This window comes from Stenella coeruleoalba (assembly GCF_951394435.1).
Source record: "Stenella coeruleoalba genome assembly, chromosome: X".
NCBI classification, from domain to species: domain Eukaryota; kingdom Metazoa; phylum Chordata; class Mammalia; order Artiodactyla; family Delphinidae; genus Stenella; species Stenella coeruleoalba.
Genome location: NC_137152.1, coordinates 69,873,524 through 69,894,237, shown reverse-complemented (window position 1 = coordinate 69,894,237; position 20,714 = coordinate 69,873,524).

Sequence of the window (20,714 nt, the reverse complement as noted above, 5' to 3'; positions counted from 1 at the left end):
TTATGTATTGAGGGGCTCCTATGGTAGGTGTATATATAGTTACAATTGTTATATCTTCTTTGTGGATCGATCTCTTGATCATTACATAGTGTCCTTCATTTTCTCTTCTAATAGTCTTTATTTTAAAGTCTAATTTTTCTGATATGAGTATTGTTACTCCAGCTTTCTTTTGATTTCCATTTGCATTGAATATCTTTTTCCATCCCCTCACTTTCAGTCTGTATGTGTCCCTATGTCTGAAGTGGGTCTCTTGTAGACAGCCTATATATGGGTCTTGTTTTCGTATCCATTTGGCCAATCTGTGTCTTTTGGTGGGAGCATTTAATCCATTTACATTTAAGGTAATAATTGATATGTGTGTTCGTATTCCCAATTTCTTAATTGTTTTGGGTTTGTTATGGAAGGTCTTTTCCTTCTCTTGTGTTTTTTGCCTAGAGAAGTTCCTTTAGCATTTGTTGTAAAGCTGTTTTGGTGGTGCTGAACTCTCTTAGCTTTTGCTTGTCTGTAAAGTTTTAATTTCTCCATCAAATCTGAATGAGATCCCTGCTGGGTAGCATAATTTTAGTTGTAGGTTTTTCTCCTTCATCACTTTAAATATGTCCTGCCACTCCCTTCTGGCTTGCAGAGTTTCTGCTGAAAGATCAGCTATTAACATTATGGGGATACTCTTGTGTGTTATTTGTTGTTTTTCCCTTGCTGCTTTTAATATGTTTTCTTTGTATTTAATTTTTGATAGTTTGATTAATATATATCTCTTGTTTCTCCTTGGATTTACCTTGTATGGGACTCTCTGTGCTTCCTGCACTTGATTCACTATTTCCTTTCCCATATTAGTTAAGTTTTCAACTATAATCTCTTCAAATATTTTCTCAGTCCCTTTCTTTTTCTCTTCTTCTTCTGGGACCCCTATGATTCAAATGTTGTCCCAGTGGTCTCTGAGACTGTCCCCACTTCTTTTTATTCTTTTTTCTTTATTCTGCTCTGCAGTCGTTATTTCCATTATTTTATCTTCCAGGTCACTAATCCTATCTACTGCCCCAGTTATTCTTCTATTGTTCCCTTCTAGAGTCCTTTTAATTTCATTTATTATGTTGTTCATCGTTGTTTGTTTTCTCTTTACTTCTTCTAGGTCCTTGTTAAATATTTCTTGCATTTTCTCTATTCTATTTCCAAGATTTTGGTCATCTTTATTATAATTATTCTGAATTCATTTTCAGGTAGACTGCCTATTTCCTCTTCATATGTTATGTCTGGTCGGTTTTTACCTTGCTCCTTCATCTGCTGTGTGTTTTTCTGTCTTCTCATTTTGCTTATCTTACTGTGTTTGGGGTCTCCTTTTTGCAGGCTTCAGGTTTGTAGTTCCCGTTGTTTTTGTCTTGTGTTCTGAGTGGCTAAGATTATTTCAGTGGGTTGTGTAGGCTTGCTGGTATACTGTACTAGTGCCTGTGTTCTGGTGGATGAGGCTGTATCTTTTCCTACTGGTGGGCAGGTCCACGTCTTGTGGTGTGTTTTGGGGTGTCTGTGGCCTTATGATTTTAGACAGCCTCTCTGCTAATGGTTGTGGTTGTGTTCCTGTCTTGCTAGTTGTTTGGCATAGGTTGTCCAGCACTGTAGCTTGCTGGTCGTTGAGTGAAGTTGGGTCTTGGTGTTGAGACGGAGATCTCTGGGATATTTTTGCCATTTGATATTACATCGAGCTGGGAGGTTTCTTGTGGACCAGTGTCCTGAACTTGTCTCTCTCACCTCAGAGGCACTGCACTGACTCCTGGCTGGAGCATGAACAGCCTTTCATCCACATGGCTCAGAATAAAAGTGAGAAAAATTAGGAAAGAAAGAAAGAAAGAAAGAAAGAAAGAAAGAGAATAAAATAAAGATAAAAAAGGTAAAGTTATTAAAGTAAAAAAATTATTAAGAAAATATTTTTTAAGTAAAAAAGAACAGAAAAAACAAAAAAACGGATGGACAGAACCATAGGACAAATGTTGGAAGCAAAGCTTTACAGACAAGATCTCACACAGAAGCATGCACATGCACACTCACAATAAGAGGAAAATGGGAAACAATAATATATCTTTGCTCCCAAATTCCACCTCCTCAATTTGGGATGATTCATTGTCTATTCAGTTATTCCACCCATGCAGGTACATCAAGTTGACTCTGGAGATTTAATCCGCTTCTCGTGAGGTTTCTGGAAGAGATTTTCCTTTCTCTTCTTTTTCCTCACAGCTCTCAGCGTTCAGCTTTGGATTTGGATCCGCCTCTGTGTTTAGGTCACCTAAGGGCATCTGTTATTCACTCAGAGAGGGTGGGGTTAAAGGAGCAGCTGATTCAGTGGCTCTTGCTCACTCAGGCCAGGGGAGGGAGGGGTATAGATGTGGGGTGAGCCTGCATCAGGAGCGGTCAGTGTGATGTTGCACCAGTCTGAGGCACACTGTTCCTTCTCTCAGGGAAATTGTCCCTGGATCACGGGACCCTGGCAGTGGCAGGCTGCACAGGGTCCAGGGAGAGGATGTGTGGACAGTGAGCTGTACTTGCTCACAGGCTTCTTGTAGGTGCAACAGCAGCCTTCGTTTCTCATGCCCGTCTCTGGGATCTGCGCTGGTAGCTGAGGCTCACGCCCGACTCTGAAGCTCAGTTAAGCAGTGCTCTTAATACCCTCTCCTCGCGCACCAGGAAAGAAAGAGGCAAGAAAAAGTCTCTTGCCTCTTCGGCCCCTACAGACTTTCTTCTGGACTCCCTCCTGGCTAGCCGTGGTGCTCTAGCCCCCTTCAGGCTGTGTTCATGCCACCAACCTCAGTCCTCTCCCTGCGATCCGACCGAAGCCCCAACCTCAACTCCCAGACCCCGCCCACCCCGGCAAGTGAGCAGACAAGCCTCTTGGGCTGGTGAGTGCCGGTCGGCACTGATCCTCTGTGCGGGAATCTCTCCACTTTGCCCTCAGCACCCCCGTTGCTGTGCTCTCCTCCGCCACCCGCAGTATCCTCCTGCAAAGGGGCTTCTAGTGTGTGGAAACCTTTCCTCCTTCACAGCTCCCTCTCACTGGTGCAGGTCCCATCCTTATTCTTCTGTCTTTGTTTTTTCTTTTGCCCTACCCAGGTATGTGGGGAGTTCCTTTCCTTTTGGGGTGTCTGAGGTCTTCTGTCAACGTTTAGTATGTGTTCTGTAGGAGTTGTTCCACGTGTAGATGTATTCCTGATGTATCTGTGGGGTGGAAGCTGATCTCCATGTCTTACTCTTCCACCACCTTCCTCAACGCCACTTGGTAAACATTTAATTCCATTGACATATCTAAAATAATTTTATTGACAAATTTTCACGTTTCACTTGCTACTTTTCAGTTACATATACATATAGATACTCCATTTTCTTATCCAGAGGTTGCCAGATGGCAATGTGTTAAGCCCAGTCGACTCCATGTGTTTCATTTCCTTGAGCAGATTTTAAAAGCCTACATTCCTTGACTTTACCACTTGAAATTGTTTTTTCATAAGTCAGGAGTACAGTCTCCCTGCATTTCACAGGGATGTAACTGAGATGATGACTGGTAACATGATATGGCCAAGAACACAGTAAAATCACTGACAATATTCAGATTTAATCCCGTATTCTGATTCTTCTTCTATTTTTTGAATTTATCTTTTTTAAAATTTTTATTATTTTTTTTAACATCTCCACTGGAGTATAATTGCTTCACAATGGTAGGCCAGCCTCTGCTCCACAACAAAGTGAATCAGCTATACACATACATATGCTCCCATATCCCTCCCCTCCCATGCTTCCCTCCCTCTCACCCTCCCTATCCCACCCCTCCAGGTGGTCACAAAGCACAGAGCTGATAACCCTGTGCTATGTGGCTGCTTCCCACTAGCTATCTACCTTACGTTTTTTAGTGCATATATGTCCATGCCTCTCTCTCGCTTTGTCACAGCTCACACTTCCCCCACCCCATATCCTCAAGTCCGTTCTCCAGTAGGTCTGTGTTTTTATTCCTGTCTTACACCTAGGTTCTTAATGACATTTTTTTTCTTAAATTCCATATATATGTGTTAGCATATGGTATTTGTCTTTCGCTTTCTGACTTACTTCACTCTGTATGACAGACTCTAGGTCTATCCACCTCATTACAAATAGCTCAGTATCATTTCTTTTTATGGCTGAGAAATATTCCATTGTATATATGTGCCATATCTTCTTTATCCATTCATCCAATGATGGGCACTTAGGTTGTTTCCATCACCAGGCTATTGTAAATAGAGCTGCAATGAACATTTTGGTACATGACTCTTTTTGAATTTTGGTTTTCTCAGGGTATATGCCCAGTAGTGGGATTGCTGAGTCATATGGTAGTTCTATTTGCAGGTTATTAAGGAACCTCCATACTGTTCTCCATAGTGGCTGAACCAATTCACATTCCCACCAGCAGTGCAAGAGTCTTTCCATTTCTCCACACCCTCTCCAGCATTTATTGTTTCCAGATTTTTTGATAATGGCCATTCTGACTGGTGTGAGATGATATCTCATTGTAGTTTTGATTTGCATTTCTATAATGATTAATGATGTAGAGCATTCTTTCATGTGTTTGTTGGCAGTCTGTATATCTTCTTTGGAGAAATGTCTATTTAGGTCTTCTGCCCATTTTTGGATTGGGTTGTTTGTTTTATTGATATTGAGCTGCATGAGCTGCTTGTAAATTTTGGAGATTAATCCTTTGTCAGTTGCTTCATTTGCAAATATGTTCTCCCATTCTGAGGGTTGTCTATTGGTCTTTTTTGGTTTCCTTTGCTGTGCAAAAGCTTTGAAGTTTCATTAGGTCCCATTTGTTTATTTTTGTTTTTATTTCCATTACTCTAGGAGGTGGGTCAGAAAGGATCTTGCTGTGATTTGTGTCATAGAGAGTTCTGCCTATGTTTTCCTCTAACAGTTTGATAGTTTCTGGCCTTACATTTAGGTCTTTAATCCATTTTGAGCTTATTTTTGTGTATGGTATTAGGGAGTGATGTAAGCTCATTCTTTTACATGTACCTGTCCAGTTTTCCCAGCATCACTTATTGAAGAGGCTGTCCTTTCTCCACTGTACATTCATGCCACCTTTATCAAAGATAAGGTATCAATATGTGCATGGATTTATCACTGGGCTTTCTATCCTGTTCCATTGATCTGTCTTTCTGTCTGTTTTTGTGCCAGTGCCATTCTCTCTTGATTACTGTAGCTTTGTAGTATAGCGTGAAGTCAGGGAGCCTGATTCCTCCAGCTCCTTTTTTTGTTCTCAAGGTTGTTATGGCTCTTCAGGGTCTTTTGTGTTTCCGTACAAATTGCGAAATTTTTTGTTCTAGTTCTGTGAAAAATGTCAGTGGTAGTTTGATAGGGATTGCATTGAATCTATAGATTGCTTTGGGTAGTAGAGTCATTTTCACAATGTTGATTCTTCCAACCCTAGAACATGGTATATCTCTCCATCTACTTGTATCATCTTTAATTTCTTTCATCAGTGTCTTATAATTTTCTGCATACAGGTCTTTTGTCTCCTTAGGTAGGTTTACTGCTACATATTTTATTCTTTTTGTTGCAATCATAAATGGGAGCCTTTTCTTGATTTCACTTTCAGATTTTTCATCATTCGTATATAGGAATGCCAGAGAGTTCTGTGCATTAATTTTGTATCCTGCTACTTTACCAAATTAACTGATTAGCTCTAGTAGTTTTTTGGTAGCATCTTTAGGATTCTCTATGTATTGCATCATGTCATCTGCAAGCAGTGACAGCTTTACTTCTTCTTTTCCGATTTGGATTCCTTTTATTTCCTTTTCTTCTCTGATTGCTGTGGCTAAAACTTCCAAAACTATGTTGAATAAGAGTGGTGAGACTGGGCAACCTTGTCTTGTTCCTGATCTTAGTGGAAATGCTTTCAGGTTTTCACCATTGAGGATGATGTTTGCTGTGAGCTTGTCATATATGGCCTTTATTATGTTGAGGAAAGTTCCCTCTATGCCTACTTTCTACAGGGTTTTATCATAAATGGGTGTTGAATTTTCTCGAAAGATTTCTCTGCATCTATTGAGATGATCATATGGTTTCTCTCCTTGAATTTGTTAATATGGTTTATCACCTTGATAGATTTGCGTATATTGAAGAATCCTTGCATTCCTGGAATAAACCCCACTTGATCATGGTGGATGATCCTTTTAATGTGCTCTTGGATTCTGTTTGCTAGTATTTTGTTCAGGATTTTTGCATCTATGTTCATCAGTGATATTGGCCTGTAGTTTTCTTTCTTTGTGACATCCTAGTCTGGTTTTGGTATCAAGGTGATGGTGGCCTCGTAGAAGGAGTTTGGGAGTGTTCCTCCCTCTGCTATATTTTGGAAGAGTTTGAGAAGGATAGGTGTTAGCTCTTCTCTAAATGTTTCATAGAATTCGCCTGTGAAGCCATCTGGTCCTGGGCTTTTCTTTGTTGGAAGATTTTTAATCAGAGTTTCAATTTCAGTGCTTGTGATTGGTCTGTTCATATTTTCTATTTCTTCCTGATTCAGTCTTGGCAGGTTGTGCATTTCTAAGAATTTGTCCATTTCTTCCAGATTGTCCATTTTATTGGCATAGAGTTGCTTGTAGTAATCTCTCATCATCTCTTTTATTTCTGCAGTGTCAGTTGTTACCTCTCTTTTTTCATTTCTAATTCTATTGATTTGAGTCTTCTCCTTTTTTTTCTTGATGAGTCTGGCTAGTGGTTTATCTATTTTGTTTATCTTCTCAAAGAACCAGCTTTTAGTTTTATTGATCTTTGCTATTGTTTCCTTCATTTCTTTTTCATTTATTTCTGATCTGATTTTTATGATTTCTTTCCTTCTGCTAGCTTTGGGTTTTTTTTTTTTTCTTCTTTCTGTAATTGCTTTAGGTGCAAGGTTAGGTTGTTTATTCGTGATGTTTACTGTTTCTTAAGGTGGGCTTGTATTGCTATAAACTTCCCTCTTAGAACTGCTTTTGCTGCATCCCATAGGTTTTGGGTCGTTGTGTCTCCATTGTCATTTGTTTCTAGGTATTTTTTTTTTATTTTCTCTTTGATTTCTTCAGTGATCACTTCGTTATTAAGTAGTGTATTGTTTAGCCTCCATGTGTTTGTATTTTTTACAGATCTTTTCCTGTAATTGATATCTAGTCTCATGGCGTTGTGGTCGGAAAACATACTTGACACGATTTCAATTTTCTTAAATTTACCAAGGCTTGATTTGTGACCCAAGATATGATCTATCCTGGAGAATGTTCCGTGAGCACTGGAGAAACCTTACTGCTTTTAATATGCTTTCTTTGTATTTAATTTTTGAGAGTTTGATTAATATATGTCTTGGTGAATTTCTCCTTCGATTTATCCTGTATGGGAATCTCTGTGTATCCTGGACTAGATTAACTGTTTCTTTTCCCATATTAGGAAGTTTTCAACTGTAATCTCTTCAAATATTTTCTCAGTCCTTTTCTTTTTCTCTTCTTCTTCTGGAACCCCTATAATGTGAATATTGGTGTGTTTAATGTTTTCCCAGATGTCTCTGAGACTGTCCTCAGTTCTTTTCTTTCTTTTTTATTTATTCTTCTCTGCAGTAGTTATTTCCACTATTTTATCTTCCAGGTCACTTATACGTTCTTCTGACTCAGTTATTCTGCTACTGATCCCATCTAGAGTCTTTTTCATTTCATTTATTGTGTTGTTCATCATTGTTTGTTTCATGTTTAGTTCTCCTACGTCCTTGTTAAATGTTTCTTGCATTTCTTCTATTCCATTTCCAAGATTCTGGATCAACTTTACTATCATTATTCTGAATTGTTTTTTCAGGTAGACTGCCTATTTCCTCTTCATTATTTAGGTCTGGTGCATTTTTACCTTGCTCCTTCATCTGCTGTGTGTTTTTCTATCTTCTCATTTTGCTTATCTTACTGTGTTTGAGCTCTCCTTTTTGCAGGCTGCAGGTTCACAATTCCCGTTGTTTTTGATGTCTGTCCCCACTGGTTAAGGTTGGTTCAGTGGGTTGTCTAGGCTTCCTGCTGGAGGGGACTAGTGCCTGTGTTGTGGTGGATGAGGCTGGATCTTGTCTCTCTAGTGGGCAGTTCTACGTCTGGTGGTGTGTTTTGGGGTGTCTGTTGACATTATGATTTTTGACAGCATCTCTGCTAATGGGTGGGGTTGTGTTCCTGTTTTGCTAGTTGTTTGGCATAGGTTTTCCAGCACTGTAGCTTGCTTGTCATTGAGTGAAGCTGGGTGTTGGTGTTGCGATGGAGATTTCTGGGACATTTTTGTTGTTTGATATTATGTGGAGCTGGGAAGTCTCTTGTTGACCAGTGTCCTGAAGTTGGCTCTCCCACTTCAGAGGCACAGCACTGACTCCTGGATGCAGGACCAAGAGCCTTTCATCCACACGGCTCAGAATAAAAGGGAGAAAAAGTAGAGAGAAAGAATTTTTACAAGTAGGAAAAAAGAAAGAAAGAAGGAAAGAAGGAAAGAATGAAAGAAAGGAGGGAGGGAGGGAGCGAGGGATGGAGGGAGGAAGGAAGGAAGGAAGGAGGGAAGGAAGGAAGAAAGAATGAAAGAAGAAAAGAAGGAAAGAAGGAAAGAAAGGAGGGAGGGAGGGAGGAAGGGAGGAAGGAAGGAAAAAAGAAAGAAAGTAGATACAGTAGAATAAAATAAAGTAAAATATAATAAAGTTATTAAATTTAAAAATAATTATTAAAAACACAATGACAGAACCTTAGGACAAATGGTGGAAGCAAAGCTATACAGACAAAATCTTACACAGAAGTATACCGATACACCCTCACAAAAAGAGGTAAAGGGAAAAAAATCATTAATCTTGCTCTCAAAGTACACCTCCTCAATTTGGGACGATTCTTTGTCTAAAGGAGAGAAGGAAGGAAAGAAAGAAAGAAAGAAAGAAGGAAAGAAAGAAAGAAAGAAGGAAAGAAAGAAAGAAAGAAAGAAAGAAAGAAAGAAAGAAAGAAAGAAAAAAGAAGAAAGAAAGAAAGAAAGAAAGAAAGAAAAGTATAATAAAGTTATTAAAATTAAAATTAATTATTAAGAAAAAAAAATTTAAGAAAAAAACGGGCATATAGAACCATAGGACAAATGGTGGAAGCAAAGCTATACAGACAAAATCTTACACAGAAGCATACACATCCACACTCACAAAAAGACGAAAAGGGGAAAAAATCATAAATCTTGCTCTCAAAGTCCACCTCCTCAATTTGGGTTGAATCGTTGTCTATTCATGAATTCCACAGATGCAGGGTACATCAAGTTGATTGTGCAGCTTTAATCCGCTGCTTCTGAGGCTTCTGGGAGTGATTTCCCTTTCTCTTCTTTGTTCTCACAGCTCACAGGGGCTCAGTTTTGGATTTGGCCCTGCCTCTGCGTGTAGGTCGCTGGAGGGCGTCTGTTTTTTGCTCAGACAGGACGGGGTTAAAGGAGCTGCTGTTTCAGGGGCTCTGTCTCATTCAGGCTGGGTGGAGGGAGGGGCGCGGAGTGCGGGGCGAGCCTGTGGTGGCAGAGGCCGGCGTGACATTGCACCAGCCTAAGGCCTGCCATGTATTGTCCCAGGGAAGTTTTCACTGGATCCCAGGAACCAGACAGTGGCGGGCTGCACAGGCTCCCCGGAAGAGGGGTGTGGATAGTGTCCTGTGCTCTCACACAGGTCCCTTGTTGGTGGCAGCAGCAGCCTTAGCATCTCCCGCCGATCTCTGGCGTCTGCCCTTTTAGCTCGTGCCCGTCTCTGGGGTTCGCGCTTTTAACCGCAGCTCTCACCCGTCTCTGGGGTCCGCGTTTTTAGCTGCAGCTCGCGCCCGTCTCTGGAATTCCTTTAATCAGTGCTCTTAAACCCCTCTCCTCACACACCTGGAAACATAGAGGGAAGAAAAAGTCTCTTGCCTCTTCGGCAACTCCAGACCTTTTCCTGGACTCCCTCCCGGCTAGCCGTGTTGCGCTAACCCCTTCAGGCTGTGTTCACGCAGCCAACCACAGTCTTCTCCCTGCGCTCCAACCAAAACCGGAGCCTCAGCTTGCAGCCCTGCCCACCCTGGCGGTTGAGCATACAAGCCTCTCCGGCTGGTGAGTGCCAGTTTGCACTGATCCTCTGTGCTGGAATCTCCCTGCTTTGCCCTCCGCACCCCTGTTGCTGTGCTCTCCTCCGCGGCCCCGAAGCTCCCCCTCCACCTCACACAGTCTCCACCCGCAAAGGGGCTTCCTAGTGTGTGGAAACCTTTCCTCCTTCACAACTCCCTCCCACTGGTGCAGGTCCCATCCCTATTCTTTTGTCTCTGTTTATTATTTTTTCTTTTGCCCTACCCAGGTATGTGGGGAGTTTCTTGCCTTTTGGGAGGTCTGAGGTCTTCTGCCAGCATTCAGCAGGTGTTCTGTAGGAGTTGCCCCACGTGTAGATGTATTTCTTGTGTATCTGTGGGGAGGAAGGTGATCTCCGCGTCTTACTCTTCCGCCATCTTCCCCTCCCGCAAGATCTTGAATTGTACTTTTTAATTGAAGTATAATTGGTTTAAAATACTATATTACTTTCTAGTGTACAACATTGTGATTCAATAATTTACAGATTGCACCCCATTTAAAGTTATTAAAGAATAATTGCTGTGGGGGCACCTTCAAGATGGCAGAGGAGTAAGACGTGGAGACAACTTTCCTCCACACAAATACATCAAAACTACATCTACATGTGGAACAACTCCTACAGAACACCTACTGAACTTTGGCAGAAGACCTCAGACTCCCCAAAAGGTACAAAAAAAACTCTGCAGTACCTGGGTAGGGTAAAAGAAAAAAGGAATAAAAGAGACAAAACAATAGAGGTGGGACCTCTACCTTGGAGAGGGTGCTGTAAAGGAGGAAAAGTTTCCAAAGACTAGGAAGCCCCTTCATTGGAAGTGATGGGGGATGAGCAGTGGGGGGAGCTTCAGAGCCATGGAGGAGAGCACAGAAATACAGGTGCAGAGGACAAAGTGGAGAGATTCCTGCACAAAGGATTGGTGCTGACCAGCACTCACCAGCCTAAGTGGATTGTCTGCTCACCCGCCAGGACATGTGAGGGATGGGAGCTGAGACTTGGGCTTCGGAGTTCAGATCCCAGGGAGAAGACTGGGATAGGCTGCATGAACACAGCCTGAAGGGGGCTAGTGAATGACAGCTAGCTTGGAGGGAGTCCAAGAAAACGTCTGGACATGCCTAAGAGGCAAGAGACCATTGTTACAGGGTGTGCAAGGAGAGGGGATTTAGAGCACTGCCTAAACGATCTCCAGAGATGGGCACAAGCGCAGCTATCAGCACGGACTCCAGAGACAAGCATGAAACACTATGGCTGCTGCTACAGCCACCGAGAAGCCTGTGTGCAAGCACAGGTCACTATCCACACCTCCCCTCCCAGGAACCTGTGCAGCCCGCCACTGCCAGTGTCCCATGATCCAGGGACAACTTCCCTAGGAGAACACAGGGTGCACCTCAGGCTGTTGCACAGTCATGCTGGCCTCTGCTGCCACAGGCTCACCCTGCATTCTGTACCCTTACCTCCCCCTGGTCTGAGTGAGCAAGAGTCCCTCAATCAGCCACTCCTTTAACCCTGTCCTGTCTGGGTGGGGAATAGACGCCCTCAGATGACACACACACAGAGGCGGGGCCAAATCCAAAGCTGAAAACCAGGAGCTGTATGAAAAAAGAAGAGAAACGGAAATTTCTCCCAGCAGCCTCAGGAGGAGTGGATTAAATCTCCACAGTTAACTTGATGTACACTTCATCTGTCGAATACCTGAATAGACAATGAATCATCCAAAAACTGAGGTGGTGGATTTTGGGAGCAACTGTAGACTTGGGGTTTTCTTTATAATTTGTTTCTGGTTTTATGTTTATCTTAGTTTAGCATTTAGATCTTATTATCATTGGTAGATTTGTTTATTGATTTGGTTGCTCTCTGCCATTTTTAATTTCTTTTGTATATATATACATATTTTTCCTTTTTCTCTTTTTGTGAGTGTGTATGTGTATAATTCTTTGTGTGATTTTGTCTGTATAGCTTTGTTTCTGCCATTTGTCTTAGAGTTCTGTCTGTCTGGGTTGTTTTGTTTTTTCTTTTTTAGTATAGCTTTGTTCTTTGTTTTTTTTTTTTTGTTTGTTTTTTGGTATGCGGGTCTCTCACTGTTGTGGCCTCTCCAGTTGTGGAGCACAGGCTCTGGACATGCAGGCCCAGCAGCCATGGCTCACGGGCCCAGCCACTCTGCGGCATGTGGTATCCTCCTGGGCGGGGCACGAACCCGTGTCCCCTGCTTTGGCAGGCGGACTCTCAAACACTGTGCCACCAGGGAAGCCCTTTTAGTATAGTTCTTAGCACGTTTTATCATTGAAGGATTTGTTTTTTGGTTTGGTTGCTCTCTTCCATCTTTCTCTCCTTTTTTAAAATTAATTCTTTATTTTTAATATTTTTTCTGTTTCAATAACTTTATTTATTTATTCTTTCTTTCTTTTTTATTTTTTTCTCCACTTTTTTCTGAGCTGTGTGGCTGAGAGGGTCTTGGTGCTCTGGCCTGGTGTCAGGCCTGAGCCTCTGTGGCAGGAGAGCTGAATTCAAAACATTGGACCACCAGAGACCTCCCAGCTCCATGTCATATCAAATAGCAAGAGTCTCCCAGAGATCTCCATCTCAACACTAAGAACCAGCTGCACTCAATTAGCAGCAAGCTACAGTGATTGGCACCTTATGACAAACAATTAACAAGACAGGAACACAAACCCACCCATTAGCATAGAGGCTTCCTAAAATCACAATAAGTTCACAGACACCACCATACACAAAACTGGACAGGGTACTGCCCACCAGAAAAAAAAAGATCCAGCCTGATCGACAGGAACACAGACACTAGTCACTTCCACCAGGAAACAAACACAGCCCACTGAACCAAACGCAAACACTGGGAGAAGACATGAAAACCAATAGGAATTAAGAACCTGCAGCCTGCAAAAGGGAGACACCAAACACAGTAAGTTAAGCAAAATGAGAAGACAGAGAAATACAAAGCAGATGAAGGAGCAAGGTAAACACTCAACAGACCAAACAAATGAAGAGGAAGTAGGCAGTTTACCTAAAAAAGAATTCAGAGTAAGGATAGTAAAGATGATCCAATTCTTAGAAATAGAATGGAGAAAATACAAGAAACATTTAACAAGGACCTAGAGGAACTAAAGAGCAAACAAACAGGGATGAACAGTGTGATAAATGAAACTAAAAATTCTCTACAAGGACTCAATAGCAGAATAACTGAGACAGAATGAAGGATAACTGATGTGGAAGATAAAATAGTGAAAATAACTAAAGCAGAGCAGAATAAAGAAAAAAGATTGAAAAGAATTGAAGACAATCTCAGAGACATCTTGAACAATATTAAATTCACCAACATTCAAATTATAGGGATCCCAGAAGAAGAAGAGAGAAGAAAAGCAACTGAGAAAATATTTGAAGAGATTATAATTGAAAACTTCCCTAATATGGGGAAGGAGATAGGCAATCAAATACAGGAAGCACAGAGAGTCCTGTACAGGATAAATCCAAGTAGAAACATGCCAAGAAACATATTAATCAAATTAACAAAAATTATATACAAAGAGAAAATATTAAAAGCAGAAGGGAAAAGGAACAATTAACATACAAGGGAATCCCAATAAGGTTAACAGCTGATCTTTCAGCAGAAACTCTGCAAGCCAGGAGGGAGTGGCAGGACATATTTAAAGTGATGAAAGGGAAAAAGCCACAACCAAGATTAATCTACCCAGCAAAGCTCACATTCAGATTTGATGGAGATATTAAGACCTTTACAGACAAGCAAAATCTAAGACAATTCAGCATACAAAACCAGGTTTACAACAAATGCTAAAGGAACTTCTATAGGCAGGAAACACAAGAGAAGGAAAAGACGTATAGTAACAAACTCAAAACAATTAAGAAAACAGTAATAGGAACATACATATTTATAACAACCTTAAATGTAAATGGATTAAATGCTACAACCAAAAGACAGAGACTGGCTGAATGGATACAAAAACAAGACCCATACATAGGCTGCCTAGAAGAGACCCACTTCAGACCTACGGACACATACAGAATGAAAGTGAGGGGATGGAGAAAAGTTATTCCATGCAAATGGAAATCAAAAGAAAGCTGGGGCAGCTATTCTCATACCAGACAAAATAGACTTTAAAATAAAGACTATTACAAGACACAAAGATGGACACTACATAAAAATCAAGGAATCAATGCAAGAAGAAGATATAACAATTGTAAATATTTATACATGCAACAGAGAAAAACTCAATGTGTATGGTAAATCCAAACAGCCATAAAAGGGGAAATCAACAGTAACACAATAAGAGTAGGGGACTTGACACCCCACGTTCACCAATGGACAGATCATCCAAAATGAAAATAAATAAGGAAACACAAACTTTAAATGATATATTAAACGAGAATGGAATTAATTGATATTTATAGGACATTCCATTGAAAACAGCAGATTACACTTTCTTCTCAAGTGCTCATGGAACATTCTCCAGGATAGATTATTTCTTGCATCACAAATCAGGCCTTGGTAAATTTAAGAAAATTGAAATTGTGTCAAATATTTTTTTCTGACCACAACTCTATGAGACTAGATATCAATTACAGGAAAAAAATCTGTAAAAAATACAAACACATAGAGGGTAAACAATACACAACTAAATGACCAAGAGTTCACTGAATAAATCAAACAGGAAATCAAAAAATACCTAGAAACAAATGACAATGAAAACATAATGACCCAAAACCTATGGGATGTAGCAAAAGCAGTTTTAAGAGGGAATATTATAACAGTAAAATCCTACTTCAAGAAACAACTCAAACAACCTAAACTTACAAGTAAAGCATTTAGAGAAAGAAGGAAAAAAAGACCCCAAAGTTAGCAGAAGGAAAGAAAACATAAAGATCAGATCATAAATAAAAGAAAAGGAAATGAAGGAAATGATGGTAAAGATCAATAAACCTAAAAGATGGTACATGAGAAGAGAAACAAAACTGATAAAGCATTAACCAAACTCAAGAAAAAAAGGGATTAGACTCTAATGAATAGAATTAGAAATAAAAAAGGGGAAGCAACAACTTTCACTGCAGAAATAAAGGATCATGAGAGATTACTACAGGAAACTATATGCCAAAAAAATAAAATGGACAACTTGAAGAAATGGACAAATTCGTAGAAAAGCACAAACTTCTGAGACTGAATCAGGAAGAAACAGAAAATATAAACAGACCAAAAACAAGCACTGGATTTGAGACTGTGATTAAAATCTTTGAACAAAGCCCAGGACCAGATGGCTTCACTGGAGAATTCTATCAAACATTTAGAGAAGAGCTAACACCTATCCTTCTCAAATTATTCCAAAATATAGCAGAGGGAGGAACACTCCCAAACTCATTCTACAAGGCCACCATCACCATTATACCAATACCAGTTAAAGATGCCACAAAAAGGAAAACTACAGGTCAATATCACTGATGAACATAGATGCAAAAATCCTCAACAAAATACTAGCAAACAGAATCCAACAGCACATTAAAAGGATCACACACCATGATCAAGTGGGGTTTATCCCAGGAATACAAGGATTCTTCAATACATGCAAATCAATCAATGAGATATACCATACTAACAAAGTGAAGGATAAAAGCCATATGATCATCTCAATAGATGCAGAAAAATCTTTCTATAAAATTCAACTCCCATTTATGATAAAATCCCTCCATAAAGTAGGCATAGAGGGAACTTAACATAATAAAGGCCATATATGACAAACCTACAGGCAACATCGTTCTCAATGGTGAAAAACTGAAATGATTTCCTCTAAGATCGGGAACAAGACAAGGTTTCCCACTCTCAACACTATTATTCAACATAGTTTTGGAAGATTAAGACACAGCAATCAGAGAAGATAAAGAAATTAAAGGAATCCAAATTGGAAAGGAAGTAGTAAAACTGTCACTGTTTTGCAGATGACATGATACTATACACAGGGAATCCTAAAGATGCTACCAGAAAACTACTAGAGGTGGTCAATGAATTTGGTAAAGTAGCAGGATACAAAATTAATGCACAGAAATCTCTTGCATTCCTATACACTAATGATGAAAAACCTGAAAGGGAAATTAAGGAAACTCTCCCATTTACCATTGCTGTTGGGAGCCATATAGGAAGTGCCTTTGAGTCACAGCACAGACGAGACCCATAGTATCAAGCAAAGTTGATGCTATCGGGTATAAATATGGAGAAGCAAAGCTCTCCTCTGCAAAGCTGGTGCTGTCAGGTGTAAATATGGAAAAGTAAAGTTCTCGTTTGCAGAGCTTCCTGCCTCCTGGTGGCTGGTGCCGTGCAATTGGCCTCTCTTGCCCAGTGCTGTAAGCTGGGCCCTCTCTGGAGGAGAAACCTGGGTTCCCGAAGACATGTGATCAGAGCCGGGGCCCCGCCAGTTGGCGAGGGAATCCCAGGGCAGGTGCTGGGCGTGGAGGCCACGGGGGCATAGGCTACCAAGGTGACAGAAAACTGACCTTCTCTGGGGGCGCTGCACCTCGCTCACTCGCACACCTCACATCTCCCTGCTTGGCCCCGGAGGATGGCTGGTTAGCCAGAGACGGGTAAGATTCCTCAGGGAAGGAACAACCTAAGACAGGCACAGTCGCAGAGGGGCCATCAGGAGAGAACTTGGGGGCCAACAGAGGTGGGGCATAGACCCTCACCCCCCCAACTTTGCAGGTGCCTGAACCCTCACCCCTTTTGAGAGAGGTCTCTTGTCCCCATGGCTGCTTCGCTTCCCACGCCCAGCTCAGATGAGAACCCAGGTAGCAGACCAGAGACCTGGCCAATGGCAACTGCTCTTCCACCGCAGCAGGGCTCTGTTTCCCATTTCCTCCGTGAACCATAGCTTTTCTCTGTGTTTTTCCCTGCCTTTGCCTAAGGTGATTTTTATAGGATTGCTATTGGTGTTGGGAAAAATGTATAGTTTTTATGCAGGGGTTTAGGAAAGACCCCAATTTAGGGTAAAAATCAAGAGAAGGATTATAGCTACTTTGGCTCCTTTAATGATTATATTTGTTGGGGAAATATAATGGTGGGAACATTTCTGCAGCAGCTTTGTACTTTAAAAGAAAAATTGTAAGAGTCATGGCCTCCCAGTGAAGTTATAAACATGTTGGAAAATACCTGGGTATGGTGGCGAGTTTTTATGCAACAGTGAGTTTAATCAATGAGTTTATGGTACAATGCCCGCTCCCATAGTTTTTTAGAAGCATAAAAATAATGTGTATTGTTTTGATTATTATGGTAGGGTTGGAAAATTTGTAGATGAAATATTATTTGAATATTGTTAATCACTAATAGAATTATATGTTTAAGTTTATGGCTTGATCAAGCAGAATGTGCAAGTACAAGAACACTTTAATCTCCTGAGAAGAACAAACAGAGTTCCTGACCTAGATGTGACCAACATGTGACTAACCACAGGAGAAGAAAGAGACTCTGGGCGATGGGAAAATTACCTAACCTGTTTTAATCAATCTGCTGATGTAAATTACCTTTGTTTTGTGGCCTATGTGGGGGAGTTTTTGGCGTAGGTATGAGAATGTTAAATTTGAAAATGAGATCATTTTATAGTATAAAAGCTTTTGGAATCTTGAAAATAAATTTGTCAGATCCTTGCATCCTCTGAGGTGTACTGAGTTCTGTCCACGCCGACTCCGTCTTCTCCTTTGGGTGAATCCTGTTCAGCTGGGGCTGGTCCTCGGCAAGTGGCGCCCGAACAGGGACCTGAAGGGGTAAGTATAATTTTCGGACGGATAGGAGTCTCACCGTAGGGTGCTGCAGACCCCCAGTTAAAGGAGAACTGGTTAGGAAGGTGAGTAAGGCGGTGTCAAGATGGGACACGCTGAGTCCAGAGAGAGGCTCTTATTTATTGATATAGTTAAACATATGATAAATGGAAGAGGAATTAAGGTAACTAATAAGCAATTAACTCAGTTTTTTCAGTTCGTACAGGAACAATGTCCTTGGTTTCCAGAAGAGGGAACAGTTAATATAGAAACCTGGCAAAAAGTGGGGCAGACTTTGCAAGTATATTACAGTCATTTTGGACCTGAGAAAGTTCCAGTAGATACTTTTACTTTATGGAACTTAATTAGGGAAAGTATTGCTCCCCTGCCTGAGGGTCAAAAAAATCCTTATAAATACCCTCCTAATGTTGATGAAAGTACTCCATTACTTCCTCCGAAACCTCCACCCGATGAGGGTGAAGTTTTAGCTGCAGCTTTTAAAAATTGTGTTACTAAGGACAATGATTCAGAGGTTGAGGATGACTCAAAACCTGAGAAATCGAATGTTTTTGCCGATCCGCCTTTTGATGATGAATTACCTAGGGCAGATGAAGATGATTTAGATGCTGCAGCCTTTGATTATATAGTCCTGATGATTGGGTGTCATCAGAAATGATAAAGATGGGATATGATCCGGATAAGGGCTTAGGAAAAAATCAGGAGGGACAATTATTTCCAATAGTTGCAAAACCAAAAATTGATAAATGTGGAATAGGATATCCAAATTTATAAAGGGGGCCATTGTTCTAAAAGCAGCTGATCCCATAGTATGGCTGTCTGACGAGCCAATATGGGTGGAACAATAGCCCCTAACAGCTGAAAAATTAACAGCTGCAAAATTATTGGTGGAACAACAATTATTAGCAGGACATATTGAGCCTTCTACAAGTCCTTGGAATACTCCCATATTTGTTATTAAAAAGAAATCTGGAAAATGGAGATTATTACAAGATCTTAGAGCAATAAATAAAACAATGGAAACAATGGGGGCTCTACAGCCTGGACTTCCCTCTCCAGTAGCCATCCCTAAAGATTATGCTATTATAGTCATAGACCTGCAAGATTGCTTTTTTACGATCCCCTTACATAAGGAGGACAGAAAGAGGTTTGCGTTTAGTGTGCCCTCTCCTAATTTTACCAGACCATATCAGCGGTATCAATGGAAAGTTTTACCGCAGGGCATGAAAAATAGCCCTACCTTATGTCAGAAATATGTAGACCAAGCCATATGTAATATAAGACAAAAATATGAGGAAATATATTTAATACATTATATGGATGATATATTATTGGCCCATAAAGATAAGGCCTATTTACATCAGGCATTGCAGGATATGATGGAAGCCTTACAGGAGTATGGATTAAAAGTTGCTCCAGAGAAAATTCAAACTGAGCCTCCTTATAATTATTTGGGCAGATTAATACAGGAATTTTCCATTCAGCATATACCTTTTCAGCTAAGAACCGATCATTTGGTTACCTTGAATGATTTTCAAAAATTTTGGGGAGATATTAATTGGATCAGACCCCTGTTAAAAATATCAACCATGAAATTAAAACCCTTGTTTCAAATTTTACAAGGGGATTCTAATCCTTTGTCTCCCAGAGAATTAACTGAAGAGGGAAAATTAGTTATACAAAAAGTAGAAGAAGCTTTACAGAATACCTTTTTACAAAAAATAGATTATAAAAAGCCATGGGAATTGGTAATATTGTCCACCCCTGTAATACCTACGGGAATATTATGGCAGGATGGTCCCTTGGAGTGGGTACACTTAGCAGCTAATCCTAAAAAAAATTGTTGCTTCATACTCATTTATGGTAAGTTTAATTATCATAAAAGGAAAGAAAAGGAGTAGAAAATTGTTCGGGAAAGATGTGGATAATATTATTGTTCCCTATAATAAAGAACAATTAGAAGCCTTGTTAATGTTTGAAGATTATTTGGAAATTGCTTTAATGGCTTATACAGGACAAATATTGTATCATTTGCCAAAGAATAATTTATTACAGTTTTTTAAAGATAATGCTGTTATATTTCCAGTATGGTATAGAAAAAAAACCTTTGGAAGAGGCTGTATTAGTGTTTACTGATGGCTCTTCAACAGGTAAGGCAGCTTATATTATTAGAAAAAAAAAATATATATAGTTTAAAAACAGAAGGCTGTTCTGCACAGCAATCTGAAATAATGGCAGTAATTGAAGTATTGAAGAAAATATGAAATTGTAAGATTAATTTATATACTGATTCCTTATATATAGTTAAATTATTTCCAGCAATAGAAACAGCAGCCTTTCCTGAGAATAAGAGTACAATAATTAAGTTGCTTAAGAGACTACAAAAAAGTATATGAAAAAGAACACAACCTTATTATATAGGCCACATTAGAGCTCATTCTGGATTGCCAGGGCCTTTAGCAGAAGGCAATGCCTCTGCTGATGCCCTGACTAAAATTTTTATAGTAGATGAGAATAAAGTACAAGAAGCAATAGAATCTCATCAGCTGCATCATCAAAATGCTAATGCCTTAAGATATCAGTTTAGTCTAACTAGAGAAGCAGCAAGGGAAATAGTAAAAAATTGCTCTGTGTGTCCTACACAAACTAATGTACCTCAACAAGGAGTAAATCCCCGAGGTTTGCGAGCTAATGATTTGTGGCAAATGGATGTGACTCATGTACCCAGTTTTGGAAAGCTGTCATATGTACATGTTTGTGTAGATACCTTTTCACATGTAATTGTAGCCTCAGCTAGGACCGGAGAGGCCTTTAAGGATGTGTGCCAGCACTTGATGTT